The sequence below is a fragment of the Bos taurus genome, chromosome 8 (genome assembly GCF_002263795.3).
Source record: "Bos taurus isolate L1 Dominette 01449 registration number 42190680 breed Hereford chromosome 8, ARS-UCD2.0, whole genome shotgun sequence".
NCBI classification, from domain to species: domain Eukaryota; kingdom Metazoa; phylum Chordata; class Mammalia; order Artiodactyla; family Bovidae; genus Bos; species Bos taurus.
Window position 1 is genome coordinate 70,618,731 of NC_037335.1, and position 14,243 is coordinate 70,632,973.

The 14,243-nt window shown below is 43.9% G+C and overlaps 1 long non-coding RNA gene across 14 annotated transcripts in view; it reads right to left on the reverse strand.

The window, feature by feature from the left end:
- The window catches only part of LOC107132707 (uncharacterized), an 81,557-nt gene that overhangs the window by 28,746 nt on the left and 38,568 nt on the right, over positions 1–14,243 (reverse strand). For 9 of the 14 annotated variants that reach the window (XR_009495610.1, XR_009495606.1, XR_009495618.1 and 6 more), the window contains 5 exons: positions 13,954–14,162; positions 9,477–9,575; positions 8,456–8,518; positions 5,586–7,571; positions 2,688–4,792 (listed from right to left, as the gene is read on the reverse strand). This is a non-coding gene — a long non-coding RNA (uncharacterized lncRNA). Of the gene's footprint in view, positions 1–2,687; positions 4,793–5,585; positions 7,572–8,455; positions 8,519–9,476; positions 9,576–13,949; positions 14,163–14,243 lie in introns of all 14 variants that reach the window. The other 5 variants (XR_009495614.1, XR_009495608.1, XR_009495613.1 and 2 more) reach the window with 5 other exon arrangements.

Here is a 14,243-nt window from a genome sequence, read left to right on the forward strand (position 1 = left end):
TTGGCCAATCAGATGCTCTCCCCTTGGGATTTCAATGTGGGGAGAATGGACCTTATTTATCCCAATGGTTGCCTTCTACAAGTGCCATCTATGTGTTCTTGCTCTTGAGATTCCCCAGTGCTAAGCTAGTCCCTGGTGCTCTAGCCCTTCTTTTTCTAGGACCACATGAACTCTCTCATTCTTCCAACAGATTTTTTACTTAGTAAGAGCTGACATCTGAGGCACAGACCTCAGATGGGCACCCCACTCTGCCCAACAATCCTGCTAACTTTCCCCAGTCAACATATATTCTCATATTCCAAGGAATTTATTCCATATCATTTGATCTCTTCTCACACCTGTGTTCTGTTCTGCTCAACTTCAGTCTCATACTTCACTAGGGAAAGGGAAGCATTTGGCATCTTCCTATCACCAAATCTACAGACCTATTGGGAGCTAAACTCATATTTTCTGGTTTCTTTCCAGTTACAGTGCTGTCCTTATAAGTATTCTAAATCTCTCTGCTCAAATCAAAGGCCAAGTCCTCCACCTATGCTCTGAACCCATCTCCACTTACCATCTCACAGATTATATGCCTGAGTTTATCAATCTTCCCTCGCTTCCCCTTCCTCTATTGGATCTTTTCCATCAGCATACAATTGTGTCTTCCCATCTTTTAAAATATAGTTGATCCTTGAACAACATGGGGGCTGTGGGTGTGGACCATCTTTGCATTCAAAAATCCAAGTATAATTTACAATCAGTGCTTGATATCCACATTTCCTTCGTATCTGTGTTTCTACGTTCTTGGATTCAGCCAACTGAGGGTTGTGTAGTACTGTAATATTTACTATTGAAAAGTATCCCATGTAATTGGATCCACACAGGTCAAACCCATGTTGTTCAAGGGTCAACTGTACATCCTTCCTTGACTCTATGCATATCATTCCATTCTCTGCTCCCTGTTCATGGCCAAACTTTGGGAGAAAGTGATTTTTGCTTTATCATGTCTCATTCTCTCTGAAAGCTTCTCCTAACTGGGTTCCCATTTTGAGCACGCCAGTGAAAGCTGTTCTTGTGTTCTGGTCACAAACGACGTCCATCTTGCCGAATTCTGCAGTTGCTTCTCTGTTCTCATCTTTCTTTTCCTCCCAGCTGCACTCAACACAATCAGTCTTTCCCTCATTTCCTAAGTTTTCTCTGTTTCTGTGATATGCCACGCCCTTTTTTTTGGGGGGGGGGTACACTGTGTGGCATGTGGGGCCTTAGATCCCTGACCAGGGATCAAACTTTTGCCCACTGCATTGGGAGCACAGTAGTCGCCAAAGAACTACCAGGGAAGTACCTTCAGACTCTTGATTTTCCTCCATCTCATAGATTGCTCTAGAGATTATATGCAACACTCCACATTCCCCCTATATTTCAGTGTTTGTCATACTGTAATTATCTTGCTAATTTTTTTCATAAGCTATCTTATTTTCAGTCTTTCTCTATATTCACACCAGAATATAAAGCCCTTTGGAACAGGAATTTAATTCTTATTGTCTGTACTCTTCAATTGGCACATAGTAGGAACTAAATGTTTTTTGAAAGAAATCATGTCATGTATCCCAGACCTTTTATCATCCAGGTCACCTTTCTCTCTGTGCCCTCAAGCTGGTCACTAGCCCTCTAAAAATGTGGCCCAATTTGGAGGCCCACATGAGCACAATTACTTTTTTTTTTTTTTTTTAAGATTCTTTAAAAATGTGGACCATTTTTAAAGTCTTTATTGAATTTATTACAATGTTGTTTCTGTTTCATGCTTTGGTTTTTTGGCCACAAGGCATGTGGCCTTGGGACGAGGGATCAAAGCAGCATCCACTGCATTGAAAAGCAAAGTCTTAACCACTGGACCACCAGGCAAGTCCTAAGCATAATTGCTTTGGACCCTGACAAAGATTTACCCCTTGACCTAATTCTAGTCTGGTTCCTGTGAACCCTCTTCTCAACCAGGCCCTGACTTTTGGACTTCCGTGTTCATCTCTGCTTAGTCCAGGCTTAGCAAGAATTCTGCTGTGTCAGTTTAGTGAAAATCACACTTCCTTGATTTCTGAGCAAATTCTTTATCCCCTACACTCAGTATCTTACCACCCTGGCCTGCCTTTGGCAAAAATCCTGTCGAGTTGGTTTAGGCAGAGTCCCCCTTACCCTTTAAGTTTCTTCTTAGTAATTTTCCATCAGATGACCCCGTTCCTTGGCTGTAAATCTCCACTGGCCCTTGTTGTATTTGGAGTTGAGCCCAATCTTGCTCCCCTACTATAAAGCCCCATTGTAGTATTCCCCTTGAATAAAGTCTGCCTTATCATCTTTTCTTGTTTGTTTTTAATTAATTTTTATTGGAGTATAGTTGCTTTATAATGTTGTATCAGTTTCTGCTGTACAGCAAAATGAATCAGCTGTATACATACTTTGTTGTTGCTTATTTCCTGTCATGTCTGACTCTTTGCAATGCTATGGACTGTGGCCCATGTGTCTTATGCACACCTAGTTTTTAAATAACACAAAAAATAAGAATGTTTTCAGAAAGAAAACAATCCAGTTGTATCACATGTGGAAGCAGCATCAAGGCTTTTAGATTTTTATATCTTCGTTCTTATCTCTGACACCTACTAGGTCTATGAACTTGCACTAGACACTGAAATTCTCTTGAGCGTACTGTATCTCACCTGTAAAATGCGGATGTGGGTGATTCTGGATCCAGTTACAGGGTGCTGGAGGAGTGAACCCCTTGAGGTACAGTAGATCTGTCCAGTTCATGGTTCTCTGACTCGCACTGGGATGGGGTCTTCCTCATGAAAGTAGAGGCCTTTTGGCATCTGCTCTAGTGTCATTTACAATAATGAAGCACTGGGGGTGGGGGGGGGCGGAATCCCAATGACCACCAATAAGATATAAACTACCATACAGACACAGTGGGCCATTGTGAAAAATGGGCCACTGTGCAGTAACTAAAAATCATGTTTTAGAAGGATTTTTATTTTAATTATTTATTTTCATTTTTAAATCTTTGGGCTGCACTGTGTGGCATGTGGAATCCTAGTTCCCTGACCAGGGATTGAACCCACACCCCCTGCATTGGAAGCATGGAGTCTTAACACTGAACCACCAGGAAAGTCCCCTAGAAGCATTTTTAAAGATGTAAAGAAATAAGTGAAAGTAAATGAAAAATATGATTTATGTATACAAAATTATCCCAGAATAATGTGGAGGGAAGTATATGGAAATGTCAAAAGAGGTGATTTGGGATGTTAAGATTATTATTTTTCCCATTGATTTTACTTAGCTCTACGTTTTAACGTTTTTATATGTGTATACATTATATATTCTGGAAGAATAAAACCAGAAAACATTTTGATAGGCCTAATTATGTATAAAAATTCATAACCATTTATGCATTTTAACTATACTAATTCCATTTTGGGGATTCAGTCTAAGGAAATAATTTAAATTACAGAATATACTGTATTCAAACATGTTAATATGATTTTTTTCATAATAGTGTAAAATTGGAAACAGCCTAATAATGTAGGAATGATTAGCTACATTAGATGAGAATTCATCATCTATCAGAAATCAAAGGCAGACTTTTTTTCCCACAGCACTTTTAAAAAATTGGAGTATAGTTGATTTACCATGTGGTATTAACTTTCAGATGTCCAGTAAAGTGATTCAGATATATATATATATTTTTTCAGATTATTTTCCCTTATAGGTTATTACAAAATATTGAGTATAGTTCTCTTGCTATAGAGTAGGTCTTTGTTGAATATCTATTTTATATATAGTACTGTCTGTGTTAATCCCAAACTAACTGCTAATTTCATAATGGCCCCAAATTAAACAACTTTCAATGGATAAGTTAAATACATGTGGTCAAAGGCAGACTTTTAAATTGTGTATATAAAGTCTACCATCACAAAAGATTATGAAGTAATATTCAGTGAGAAAGTAGAATAAAATTATATTGTTATTACAACTAGATAATTTTTTACAAAGCAAAAAAATAAAGCACTAAAAATCTAGAATATAGGAAGGAGATGATCATTTTGTGTGGTGAGACTATAACTGTAAATGTTATCTTGACTTTGATATGCTTTCCAAATAAAAGCATGTATTATGTGTGCAAATATTTTAAAAATTAAAAAAACCAACTATTTTAAAACAAAAAGTATCTGCTCTAGGGGAGGGAGACTGACAACTGAGCATATCTCTTTCTGGGTGGCTCCCAGAGTTGGGTGGAGACAAAAGTAATAATCGGCTGTCCTTATTCCAAGAGCCCGAGGCCCCATCCCCAGAGCAGGGGCTCCCTGGCCCCAGCCTCTCACTGCCAGATGGTACACACTCTCTTCCAGCCACACACAGCCTGGGCCATGAAGGTCCAGCCCAGGATGTGGGTCTCTCCAGCGACTGCCTGAAATCCTCAGAGATGGGGCGGCGGCAGGGGGCGGGGGGGCCTTCCATCACTCATTCCCCAGCCTGCTCCAACCAGAAAAATCCCCCTTCCATCACTGTCACCCTCTCCTGCTCTTCCTCTTTCCTCTAGGGCGCTTTCCGGAACCACGCTGATGCTAATGGACGGTGTATCTTACCGAGTTCCTTCGACACAACAGTCACATCACGTAGAACATTTTAGTGAATCCACAGCGAGGTCTGTACCCACCTTGAGAGATGTGGACAGTTACCCTCATTTTGGGCTTCCCTGGTGGCTCAGTAGCAAAGAATCTGCCTGCCAAGCAGGAGACGCGATTTCGATCTCTGTCAGGAAGATCCCCTGGAGAAGGAAAAGGCAACCCACTCCAGTATTCTTGCCTGGGAAGTCCCATGCACAGAGGCGCCTGGCGGGCTACAGTCCATGGGGTCACAAAGAGTCGAACACAACTTAGCGTCTAAACAACAACAACAAATCCTCTCTCCATTTGGTTGTTAATACTACTCCCAGTCCATGCGCTTAACCAACATCTCCTTGCAGACTGAACACCCAGCCGGTGCTCTCAGCTATACTGTCTCTCCTCCTGCAAGGGCTACCCCACTATTTTCACTGGCGGTGGCTTTCTTTTCTTATGTCCTTCTCCAGTCATCCTTCCTCCTCCAACTTCCTGAGATCAGAGGCAGCAATTTCAGTAGCCTGTGTGTGTGTATATGTGTGTGTGTGTATCGTAGTTTCTTTCCTATTACAGCCCCCACAATGGCACTTACATGATGAAACTGAAGCTTCATAATAAAAGTTCATAAAGCTCCAGTGAACAACTTTAAACTTAAAAACACTCACAACCTAAAAGTTGAGAGTTATGTTTATTCAGTAGGAATTTTTATGACTTAAGCCCAGGAGACAGCATCTCAAGTAACCCTGAGAGAACTGCTCAAGGAAATGAGTTGGAGCGGGGAAGGCGAGGGGGAGCCAAGTTATATAGAAGTTTCACAACAAAGGGCAGGTAATCTGAACATCAAAAGATTATTGCTAGTTAAAGAAAACCAGATAACCCGCGTTAAGGAATTGAGTGCTTTTCTATGTATGGGAAGATGCAAGAGTCTGGGTTCATTGAAATCATTCTTTTGAAATGTACCTTAGTTATCTGGGGCCAGAATCCCGAGTTTCCTTGGGGCTCGCTGTGGCTGCAGTCTGATGATTGCTAGATGGCAGGTATTCTTTCCTTTCTGAGTCCCCTCTGGGCTCACCAGCTCACCATCCGTGGTGGCTGCAACTGCTGATGACTGTGACATACTTCATGTACTGATTTGGCAGGTATTATTCCATTTCTCCACTTCCCTGGTGGCTCCACGATAAAGAATCTGCCTGCCGTTGCAGGAGACACAGGTTCAATCCTTGGGTCAGGAAGATCCCCTGAAGGTGGAAATGGCAACCCACTCCAGTATTCTTGCCTGGAGAATCCCACGGATAGAGGATCCTGGCAGACTACAGTCCACTGGGTCACAGAGAGTCAATATAGCTTAGCGACGCATTTGTGCTAAGTCTCTTCAGTTACTTTGTGACCCCATGGACTGTAGCCTGCCAGGTTTCTCTGTCCATGGGATTCTCCAGGCTAGAATACTGGAGTGGGTTGCCATTTCCTTCTCCAGGGGATCTTCCTGACCCAGGGATCAAACCTGCATCTCTTACATCTCTTGCATCGGCAGGCAGGTTCTTTACCACCAGCATCACCTGGGAAGCCCCTGGCTTAGCAATAAACCACAACAACTGAGTGTGACTAAACAACAACAATCAAGTGTATCAGGCTTATTAAATCTTATTAACTCTTCCAACCACGTGGAGTAAGAATTATCATCTGCATTTCATAGTTGAAAAAACAGAGGTTTAGAAAAATCAAGAAACTTGTCCACCATCACCTAGCTGGTGAGCGGCTCCCCAAAGCCCCCACCACACTTGCCTCCATGGGCCAGCTTCACAGTCTGGCTCACTCTTGACAACTTTTCTCCAACCAGTCTGGTGTTCCATCCATCAGTCCTCCCAAATCAGCCAGTGTCTACAAACCCTACTCTGGACCTGGGTCCCTGAAGGGACTAAAAAAGCAGGCAAAACATAGCCCCTGCCATGGAGTTACTGAGGAGACAGGACAAAGACACACAGAAACTGGACTTCCCTGTGGTCCAGTGGCTAGGACTTCACGCTCCCAGTCCAGGGGTCTGGCAACTAGATCCCACGTGCCCCAACTAAGACCCAGTGAAACCAATAAATAAATATTTTTTTAAAAGAAGAAAATGAGAAAAGACACACAGAAACTTAACACACAACCCCTGGGTGACCCCTGCCAAGCCACTTCCCTTCTCTGAGCCTCAATCTCCTTATCTGCACAATGAGGGAGTCGCACTGGAAGGCTGCAAGTACACAATCTTCCCCATCTATGATCACCTGAGTGTAACCCAGTTAATTACAAGGTGGGGATGCTGAGGCCCAGGGATTAGGGCCATCCCAGAAAAGAGTGGAGCAAAGCCAGAAAATAAAACCACAAGATTTGACCCTTGGAGAAACTGGCTTTGTTGCTAAGAATAGGACAAACACTCAAGAATGAGCCCAGTAGGGGCCCAGCGAGGGGAGAAGGGTTGCATTTACTGCTCTGTCCTTTTGTATCTGACAAAGCCGGAGAGAGTGTCTCCCCAGTGTGGATTTCCCCTTAGTGTTTGGGCATTCGAGGAAAAGTAAGCTGGTTGCTTCCAATCCTTTCATTTCCAGGGGACCTCAAGGTACCCTGAGAGCAGAAAGGCTACAAAATGAGTCACTTCTAAGCCTTTCTCTTAGGAACAAGAAAGAGTGCTTGAGTGTGGAGGAGGGAAGGGAGTGAAGCACCTCCAGGTTAGGAGATGAGGAGCTGAAGCAATTTGGAGGCTGCCTTTCCTTCAGGGCATCGGGGTAGGAATACACGCAGTCCCACAGTGGCTGCTCTCTGGGCCATCCTACTCCAGGTGTCGGAATGTCATCCGAACTTTCCACTGCCGATCCAGCCCCGTCTTCAGTACCAAACCAGGATACTCAGACTGTAATTACGGCTCCACCATCCGAGGTTTATCTTTGCTCCATCTCTTTAAGAAGGTGCCTATAAATCACAGTGTAGGTAAGGTTAGATCAGGATTGTGGTAGGCTGAATAATAGCTCCCTAAAGGGATCCACTGGCTTCCCAGGGGATGCCTGTCAACACAGAGGATGTGGGTTCGATCCCTGGGTCGGGAAAATCCCCTGGAGAAGAAAATGGCTATCTACTCCAGTACTCCTGCCTGGAGAATCCCATGGACAGAGGAGCCTGACCGGCTACAGTCCATGGGGTCGCAAAGAGTCGGACACTAAACAATTTAAAATATATCTTTTTAGATATAATTCACAGTAATTCATTGTAAGCAGAAAGCATGATTGCTTCTCTTTGCTGGTTCTTGGATATCTGGATTAAAAATTCATTTTAAAGGAACCTCCCTGGCAGTCCGGTGGTTTAAGATTCCGTGCTTCCAATGCAAACAATGCAAGTTCCATCCTAGTCAGGAAGCTAAGATCCCACATGCAGTGTGGTGCAGCCAAATGAGTATAAAAATATTTTTTTAATAAAAATTATTTTAGGTTAGTGGTGAAAGGCAAAACTATAATGAACCAGACTTGGCAAGGCCTAATTTTATATTGGCGATACGAAACTCTTGCTTTTGTATTTGAAAATTAGTTTTAAAATCTCTATATCAGACGTGTACTGACTGAGACTGCCCTTCCTTCAGTGCATCTAGGAAGGAAGTATACTTCAGTATACCCACTCCAGTATTCTTGCCTGGAAAATTCCATGGACAGAGGAGCCTGCTGGGTTACAGTCCATGGAGTTGCAAAGAATCAGACATGACTGAGCAACTGAGTATGAATGCATGTGTACTTTAGTATACAGGACACAAAGACTAATATATATACTAGGAAAGGAGAAAAAATTAGCAAGTTAATTCCTCTTACCTGTGTGTTTACTTCCATCCAAGTGAAGAATCATTTGTTCCATTCTGTCCAAAATGGCGGCATCTACATAGAAATAAGTATCTTTTTTAGGCACTAACTTATCAACTTCATATGCATCATATAAACAGCTCATAATTCTAGGTCTTCTAACAAGGCAAATACACTAACCATTAGCTTTGGAACCAGATGTGTAAATAAAAACAAAACACATGGTTTGCTTATCATTCTTCCCTGAGAAGGAGGTAGCATGTGGATTTCAGTTTTGCCGTATGTCTTGGATATGTTTGTGCTTTACATGTAATTATTATTCACAAACATGATGTTTATCACACATGATGGGAATTATCATTGACTCTACAAATCACTATCTGGAATAATGACTGTTTGGATTGTAATTCTGCTGATGAGCAAAGGTTTGAACAGTAGCATACAAAAATCCAACCAGCTCAGGCTAAGGTGCAAGTTCTGCTCTAGAAGGGAAGAAACTTTGTATCCTATTATAAGATAATCACTAAAAGAATGTTGCCTATAAACTTAAGTCATACACAAAGACTGCAGTAACCCTTCCTCCCAGGTAATGAGCATTAAGCTAAAATACTTTTGTTTAGCTCACAGGAAACATCCTGACCAGGCCCATCTGTGAATAGCTATAGGAAGGCAGAAATTAACACATTTCTACCAAAGTCTGGCTGGAGCAAGGTCTTTACTTCTTAGCCTTTTAGTATAAAAGAAGTCTGAATTCTAACAGAGAAGAGTGTTTTTTGGGACACTAGTCCATCTTCTCCAACTGCTGGCTTTCTGAATAAAGTCACTAACTATTCCTTGCCCTAACAACTCATATCTTGATTTATTGTCCTATCTTATGATGAGCAGTAGGAGCCTGGACTCAGTGGTAACAGTGTTGTCATTAGGTATTAACCCACTTGCTTTCCAAAGCAGCTAGTAAATGTTTACTAGAGCTCCTTGTATGAGTCAAATGACAGAGCATGGACAATCATTAGATACTGAGAATGGTCTTTACCATTATTCCCTCGTGACTGTACTGTTGGCTTTGTGGAGGTACCAAGATGGGGCTCAAAGAAGTATCATCTGTTCTACCCTAAAGAACGATAATAAAAACCTAAATATGAAACAGAAAATAAATCGTTAACCAGTTCTGTTAATGAGCTAGTTAAAATCATTAACTAATTCTGACACAGAATTGGAAGAGACATCAGTGAAGGCATGAACTGGACGTCCAAAGAGAAAAGATTAACATATATATACTGCTGCTGCTGCTAAGTCGCTTCAGTCGTGTCCGACTCTGTGCGACCCCATAGACGGCAGCCCACCAGGCTTCCCCGTCCCTGGGATTCTCCAGGCAAGAACACTGGAGTGGGTTGCCATTTCCTTCTCCAATGCATGAAAGTGAAAAGTGAAAAGGAAGTAGCTCAGTCGTGTCCAACTCTTAGCCATCCCATGGACTGCAGCTTACCAAGCTCCTCCGTCCATGGGATTTTCTAGGCAAGAGTACTGGAGTGGGGTGCCATTGCCTTCTCCGCATGTATACACTACTATGTCTAAAACAGTAGGGAAGCCTGGCATGCTGCAGTTCATGGGGTCACAGAGTCGAACGACTGAGCAGCTGAACTGAACTGATGTCTAAAATAGATAACAATGGGAACCTACTGTATAGCACAGGGCACTCTACTCAGAGCTCTGTGGTGACCTGAATGGGAAGGAAACCCCAAAGAGGGGATGTATGTACACGTGTAGCTGATTCATTTTGCTGTACAGTAGAAACTAACACAACATTGGAGAGCAACTATACTCCAATAGAAATTAATATAAGAAAAAGAGAAAGAAATACGATGCCTCCTAAGAGAATAAACGCAACAAATGAGAGGTGGGCTTGTTGGGTGTATCTGAGGCTGCGGTTGGATCTGGTGGCCACAAGCAGCTTGCGTGCTGTTGAAGTAAGTTGGTGGTGTTGCTATTCAGAGTCTACATCATGTCTGCTTTGCGACCCCCATGGATTGCAGCACACCAGGCTTCCCTGTCCTTCTCTATCTCCCAGAGTTTGCCCAAGTTCATGTCCACTGAATCATCTCTGTGCTATCCTCAGGGTAGAACACGTATAAACAGTGCCGGATACTATTTTTAAAGGCCCAGCTGCTGTTGCCTGTAGGTGGACACTGATAACCTAGAGTGCCCAGGCATGGTTCTGAGTGTCGTCCTGTAGTTCCTTCTTTCCAAGGCAGAGGATCACCCCCACAGCATGTTCTTTTTCCAGGCTGGCACTCACATGCAAGGGGTGCATTTTAGGATTTGGTCCTGAATGTGGGTTCTTTGGGATTCATGGTAATTTAGGATGAGTGTCCTTAAAGACTGTTTCACATAGTATGGTTCAGAACTTGTTGTCTGAGCTGTCCTGGGTCAGTTTCAGCCCATGAAGTGAGTTTTTCCTGGGCTGGGTCCTCTCTGGACTGGGGAGCCCGGGACCACATCTCACTCTTTTGTTATATCCCCCTCCCTATCTTGCCCAGTGACAGGCCTGGAAGGATACACCCTAAACCTGAACCAAATTACAAAGTTAAATGGATGTCAGTGGAAGGATTTCATGGGATTTGATTTTTTATTTATTTATGGCTGCACTGGGTCTTCATCGCTGCCCCTGAGCTTTCTCTAGTTGTGGTGAGTAGGGACTAGTCTCTAGCTGTGGTGCATGGGCTTCTTATTGCGGTGGCTTCTCTTGTTGCAGAGCACTGGCTCTATGCACCTGGGCTTCAGAATTGTGGTGCATGGACTTAGTTGCTCTGTGGCATGTGGGATCTTCCTGGACCAGGGATCAAACTCGCGTCCTCTGCTTTGGCAGGCAGATTCTTAACACCTGAACCACCAGGGAAGCCACTGGTGGAATTTTAATAGCAACCTGTGAACTTGAGAAGCTAGGGAGTAAGGGAGAATGAGTCTTCCTACCATTCACATTGTCAGAGTTTCTCTCCTTCCGTAGGCTTGCCTTGAAATCACTGCTAGACACATTTCTTGTCTAAAGATAGGTAAGTAACTATCCTCAAACAGACTGGGGATGTCTCTAAAACTTCCAGGACCATATCTGAAGTTTTAATGGCAATGAGCCACTGATTACTTTTTGCCTCCATTCCACCTGGGGAAAAATCCCTCAAGTTCACTTTACTCTGAGGCCAATGGACAGATATGTGAAGGGCCTCCAGGCCATGTGGGCTGCTGGACATGGAGAAGGACATGGACAACGGAGTGTCTCAGAGCCAAATACATGGAAGACAGTCCAGGCTGGATTTGTCCTCACACACAGCACAAGACAAAGCAGAGACTGTCCACCCAGCCACAGCCTCCCTGTGTGGGGATCGCTGAGCTGGGGGCTATTTCCTCCACTGCAGACCTGGAAGCGGTGAGTGTGACAGCCATAGCAAGCTGCTCTGACATTCAAGTCTGAACAGGCATAGGTGGGAAGACCAAACCACCTGCCCCTTCCGGAGGGTATTAGGGCAGATGTGTAGCTGTAATGTCCCTTCCAGAAGCAAGAACACCTTCTTAACCCTTTGGTGGCATTTGCCTCTTGTAGATGGGCACTGGGGCTTCTCTGGTGGCTGAGTGGGTAAAGAATCTGCCTGCCAATGCAGAAGATGCATGGGTTTGATCCCTGGGTAAGGGAGATGCCCTGGAGAAGGGCATGACAACCCACTCCAGTATTCTTGCCTGGGAAATCCCATGGACAGAGGAGCCTGGCGGACTACCGTTCATGGGGTCACAAAAGAGTCGGGCACGACTGAGCGACTAAACAACAACAACAGATAGGGCACTGCCCTGGGAGGGGCACATGCCTTGGATCATATAGTGGGAGCCAGTGGGGGACCCCTGGCCTGTGGCTCTAACTCCCAACTTTGCCCAGAGGGCCACCCTGCCCTAACCCCACTGGCTGTCACCATCAGATCTAACTTCTCTTCTAGAAAGTACTATTCTCCCATTCTTCCTTTTTTTTTTTTCTGTCCTTGTGGCGATTTGTTTTTGTTTGTTCCTTGTTCATTTTGTTCCACACTGGTTGGGGAAGTAGACTGGGGAGGCCCAGAATCTCTGGGCTATGGGTGGGTTGCTATCTCTGGTGCACAAGTCTCTCTGCAGGGCTCGCCCCTCCCTCGCAGCTGGCAGCTGCAGCAGGGAGATGCCTGCAGTCTGGAATCTGCAGTGGTCCAGCTGAGGGCTGGCTCCCTGCCCCTGCAGATGGTCAGGATGACGCCTTGGCTGTGTCAAGCATCTTCTATGTCACCCCCACACATGTGGGGCCCCGCAGACCGTTTCTTCTCTCCTCCTGAGGTTTCTTTTTGCTGCTCTTTGGTTGAGAATGAAAGGCTTGGAGATTGCACCCTGTTATCATGTGACAGTCATTTACAGCCTCAAGCTCTAAGTCAGGGGTCAGGAATGAACCCAAAAGGAGGCATCACTGGGGAGGACTGACCACGCTGCTCTAGCTTGGGCCAGGCAGGCAGAGGTGTATGTGGAGCCCAAGAGCCTTCCCCTTGGTCTTCTGTGCCTCAGTTTCCCCATTTGAACCAATGTCCTCAAGTAACAGAGGATGAGATGGTTGGATGGCATCACCAACTCAATGGACATGAGTTTGAGCAAACTCCAGGAGATAGTGAAGGGCAGGGAAGCCTGGCATGCTGCAGTCCTTGGAATCACAAAGAGTCCATGGGGTCACATGATTGAGTGACTGAACAACAACCTCAAACAACTTATTGCTCTCAGAGCAGAATACTTGGAAAAACCTAAAAATATAAAGAAAAAAATCACCCACAATTCTCCCATTAATATCTTTCTGTTTTCATCTATTTTGCATAACTGAAACACCCTGCCTATACAATTATGTATCCTGCTTTTAAACGATGTGTATGTGTGTTAGTCACTCAGTCATGTCTGACTCTTTGTGACTCCATGGACTGTAGCCCGCCAGGCTCCTCTGTCCATGGGATTTCCCAGGCAAGAATACTGGAATGGGTTGCCATTTCCTTCTCTGGAGGATCTTCCTGATCCAGGGATTCAACCTATGTTCCTGCATAGCAGGCAGATTCTTCACCACTGAGCCACTCGGGAAGCCCGTGTTTAAACAATAATCTTTCCATAATGAACAAATCATTCATGTTCATTGCACAACATTCAGAAAATTGAAACACAAAGAATTAAAATGACTTTTTGTTGCTCCTTTGAGAAATAACAAGCATTAATATTTTCATGTTGTCTAAGTCTTTTTTAAAAAAAACTTTTTTTAACTTTATTTTTCAACGTTTTTAGCCACACCATACCTGTGCTAATCCAAGCACCCAATTCTTCCCCCCCGCCCCCCACCCTCCTTGGCAACCACAAGGCTGTTCTCTCTGCCTGGGAGTCTGTGTCTGTTTCATAGAGAAGTTCATGTGTGTCATAGCTTAGATTTCACATGTAAGTGACACCACATGCTATTTGTCTTTCTCTCTCTGACCTACTTAACTTAGGATGATGATCTCTAGGTCCATCCATGTTGCTGCAAATGGCACGAGTAGCATTCCATTGCATATGTGCACCACGTCTTCTTTATCCATTCATCTGTCAATGGACATTGAAGTTGTTTCCACGTCTTGGCTTTTGTGAATAGTGCTGCTAGGAACATAAGGGTGCGAGGATCTTTTCAAATTATGGTTTTGTCCAGACATGCCTAGGAGTGAGATTGTTGGATTATATGGCAACTCCATTTTTAGCTTTTTGAGAAAACTCCATACTGTTTTCCATAGTGGCC